General features: G+C 34.2%; 1 pseudogene; it reads left to right on the top strand.

Annotated features, from left to right (window-relative positions):
- Nucleotides 1-747: 747 nt before the first annotated feature.
- Nucleotides 748-1625, top strand: LOC101327968 (transmembrane protein 135 pseudogene; annotated as a pseudogene).
- The last annotated feature ends 3060 nt before the right edge of the window (nt 1626-4685 follow it).

Here is a 4685-nt window from a genome sequence, read left to right as displayed (position 1 = left end):
TTTGCTTCACTGAATCAAGCAAAATAAAGTATTGTGTATGTGTATGCAAATAAGAGTGTGAATTAGTTCTGAAATATTCCCGCCAGTTAAAAAATATCAGTAGCTTTGTATGGACATGTGCTCTAGAAATATGATTACCAAATATTCCAAGAAAATTTGAGTTGCCACCCTCGCCTTCAATAGTAATCTACTATCTTGAAAAACTCCATTGATAATGCTAATGGAAAATCACTTATACTAGGAAAAGAGAACAAATAAACAGATAAAATAGAGTCCTATTTCTCTAACAGTACTGCTGAGTCATTCTCAGTTAAAATTATGTCCAATTATGAGTAACAGGAAATCTCAAATTATAGCTGCTTACTCAAGATAGAAATTTGTAGATAGACATTTGTTTCACTCTCAAAAAAATATTGGCAGACTATGATGAATATGGTGACTCTGGTCTCCTTAGGGACCCAAGCTCCTTCTGTGCTCTACCATCTTTAACATGTGGCTTTTACCTTGCTGTGCAAGATATCTGTTCTAGTTCTAGATATTGCGTCCACATTCCAGCCTCCACAGAAGTTTTGTTACCATTTTCCTTACATTTCCCTGGTCACACCTAACTGCAAAAAAAGCTGGAAAATATAGTTTTGGCAACCCATTTGCCCAGCTTAAGTTCATGGGGTCTATTACGAGAAGAAAGTGAGAACAGATATTGGGAGACAACTGGTAGCCTCTACCACTAGTCTACCCTTTAGCAAAATGTTCCTGCGTGGGTGCAAGGACTGTTTGAAAGGATTTACATTCTCTACACTTAGGTTCATTGTTGGGAAGGAAGAAATTCCCACACATTCTTATTCACCAGAGGCGGCATATGCAAAAGTGGAACAAAAGACTGAGAAACATGAGGAAAAACCAAGAGGAATGAATATAATTGCTCTAGTCAGGAAGCTTGTGGTTTCAGTATGTAAGCATGGACCAAGGCATTGATGTTGCAAACACTATGAGGATAATTGCATCTCTTGTTGCATTAAAGTTTTCATCAGAATGTTTAGCATGGGATACTTGATCCAGTGCTGCCTCTGGATTCCCTCTGCATTTAGGCATCTGTTTACACAGCCATTCCGGCTACTTTCTCTCTTCTACAATAAAGAAAACTTCCAGCTCAGAGCTTCTCTGGGCTCTTTTGTTAGTATATACAAGGATACTAGTTGCTTCTTGCGCTGGGTCAGAAATCTGGATGATGAACTGCATGCCATTATAGCTGGATTTTTGGTGGGAATATCAATGATGTTTTATAAAAGCACAATTTCCATGTATTTAGCTTCCAAATTGGTAGAGACAATGTATTTCAAAGGCATTGAAGCAGGAAAGGTTCCCTATTTTCCCCATGCAGACACTATCATCTATTCCATCTCTACAGCAATTTGCTTCCAGGCAGCTGTCATGGAAGTTCATACCTTGAGACAATCTTACTGAAGTTCCTTTTAAGGCTCACCAAGGGCAGATTTGCCGTCATGAACCGAAAAGTCCTTGATGTTTTTGGTACTGGTGCATCTAAACACTTTCAGGACTTCATCCCTAGGTTAGATCCAGGATACACAACTGTAACACCAGAACTGCCCATCGAGTTTCCTTGAAGATGACTGTAACTTGTTAATGTGACTTAATGTTTCATTATTTTTTCCTAGACAGTTAATTATGTTGAACACAGATAAGGGGGCCTGAGCTTGAACGTCAGTGTTATTTCAATGAGAGATGCTCTTTTTGTTGTATGTTTTTCTTACCAATAAGAAATACAGCAGCTTTTTAGGAAAGTGTTGCTTAATAATTAAGCTCGCTCTATAGCCAGAATCTCATTCTGGATCACTGTAATGGTTGACATTATGATATATTATAGATTAAATTATGTCCACAAGCAATCTTAAATACTTTATGCAGAAATGTAGTAACAAATAAGAGTATACTCAAAACTACTCTAAAAGATGTTTTACTTCATTCCAATATAATTCTTGGTTAAAACTAAGAATATTTCTACATTTTAGGATACAAAGGATCACAGATACATGGATTTGGTCTGTATTATTATTATTTTATTTAACTTCTGAATTGGTAACTATACTAGTGAAATGTTATAGGTATGGAGTAACTCTTCACAGACAATGCTGCTTTATTTAGTATAGAGCAAATTAATTGGAGAAAGTGGCCATTCTTACTTCAGGGATGCAAAGACGGGTCATACTGTTTGGATAAATGCTGTAGTATCCGTGCTCTTTTTCCACTGATACCTTCATCTCTCTCCATGATCAACTGGGTTCTTTGGCAGCCCAGTGAACCTATGTATTAGTGGCAGGTTAAGAACAAATGCAAATTGACATATCTGTTAAAGTTGAAACGTATGTTTTAATCTTTTACAGAAGCATTACACTTGAATATTCAAATGAAGTTACTTTTAAACCCCCTGTAGGTTCATTATGTTTGTTTTCATTTACAAGGACTGAATTCTTCATAGGTAAGTTTGTATGCTGTTGTCGATTTAGAAGGGATCAAATTCTATGGAACATAAGTAGTTTGGGCAAGTTAGGCAGTTTGTTCCTCAGCTGTTTCGCCTATAGGGATGTTTGACAACTAAAAACATTCTAAAAATCCAGTGGTTGTTTAAAAGTCCATTTTATGACTAATTGGATGCAGGTTCTCTAGCTTCTTTTCACAAAATCATTGTCATCACTTTTACTCCTGTTAGAGCAAAGAAGTGACAAAATGTAGTCACTGCTGATTATGAGTTAGTTCAGGACAGCTTTGATTGAAATATGATCACTCTTTAGAGTTTTTCAGGGACAAGTTATTCTTTTCTAAGTAATGCAAGGCTTAAGTTGTTGTGATATGTTACATTACAATTAATGTAACATATAGGGATAATGGTATTTTTTTAAATATAATTTTGTTGCTGAAAAGTTTTAGGCTGCTGTAAATTAATTATGCAGTAGAACTTGTGTAGCAATAAGAATTATAACCCAGACTTTTTAAATGCTTAATCCTCTGTATTCAATTTCACCACGTATACTTCGGTTTACATGTAATTCTAACCTTGGTTGTTATGGCAGATTGAAACCAAACAAAAAAGACAGTATCAGAGAGAGCCAGTTTAATTAGGCCAAAATTTTGCATTGTGATTACCTTTTTAGGATTGACTTGTCTATTAGGCAATACAGTTAAAGGATCCTTTTGGCTTCAGACTTCCAAATTGATTAATAAATTCAGTTTTAAGTTTTTATTCACTGGAATCAAAATGATTAGTACTGTTTGCTTTTAAAAATGAAGTATTATAGCAGTGAAGAAAGCACTGCTACTTGCATCTCATTTTCTCTATTCAGAAATTATGTTTATAATATTTTTCCTGTCAGTTAAACAGAAAACTTTTTAATCCATAAGTTATTGTTTTCATTCAGATTAAAAGACTATGAAATTGGAAGACAGATTCTACTGAGGTATGATGAGATTGTTTAGTGAAATTTTACTGGTCAAAAGGTACATTCCTATGATTTATTTTTTTTTTAATAGAAGCTATAGTCATCTTTTATTTTACAGAAAATATGAAATGAAATAGCCATCACGAAGCAGTCATATAATGAATGTATAGCTGGAATGAGCAGTTAACTAGTTTGCAGTGGTGAATAGAGAAGGATAATTTGATTTCATTGGTACAGACTACAAAGTATTGAGCAAACACAAAGAAACTGTATTCCTGAAGACAATCAAAATGAATGTGTTTCTACCTCTAATTAACCAGATATGGATTGACAACTTGCATTATAAAGTCAAATAGATGTGTCCATTCCAAAAAAAAAAAAGTGTACCTGTGTGTGGAATGCACTGACCTCACATTCTAAGTTATCTTCTGAATATAGTTAACCATGGACCAAAAGACAAAACATCTCTCCCAGCACAAATATAGAACTGTGGAGTAGGATCAGGATAACCTCAATAAAAACTTCCATTGAGAAAAGGAAAGAATGTGAACTATCTAGCAATTACTAGTTCATTAGTAATTTTATGCACTTATTCAAGGTGATTTTCTATTAGTGGATTTTCAAAGTCAGTGCTTCTCAATTATTATACTTTATACTGAGGAGAGCAAAGCTTTCTAAAATGTAGGATATGTCTATCAATATTTGCTGCTTTAGAGATTAAAACTGACAATTTTCAAAATACTTATTGATTTGTTGATTTAAAATAATAACAAACCTGATGTCAACATAATTTTACGAAAAATAACTATATTTTCCAAAACAGAAAATTAGTGAGAAGAGTGACATCATTTAAATATTTTGAGTCTTTTTAATGTCTGACAATATAAGACAGCTGATTTCTGACATCTGCTTCAGCATTCAATGTATTGTAATGTTGGTGAAGTGGATGAAAGTTTGACTTCACCCAGATAGAAACTTAGAAAAGGGGAATATTTTAGTAACTTTTACAGAAAATTGTAGGTGTTCCTTTTTGATGCTACACCAAAACTTGACAAGTGGAAGTTTCTTTTTTTTTAAGATTTTTTTTTTTTGATGTGGACCATTTTTTTAAAAGTCTTTATTGAATTTGTTACAACACTGCTTCTGTTTTTTGTTTTGGTTGTTTGGCCTCAAGGCATGTGGGATCTCAGCTCCCAGACTAGGGATCGAACCCACACCCCTTGCATTGGA

The sequence above is a fragment of the Tursiops truncatus genome, chromosome 5 (genome assembly GCF_011762595.2).
Source record: "Tursiops truncatus isolate mTurTru1 chromosome 5, mTurTru1.mat.Y, whole genome shotgun sequence".
Taxonomy (NCBI): domain Eukaryota; kingdom Metazoa; phylum Chordata; class Mammalia; order Artiodactyla; family Delphinidae; genus Tursiops; species Tursiops truncatus.
This window is presented reverse-complemented; position numbering and strand designations above follow the sequence as displayed.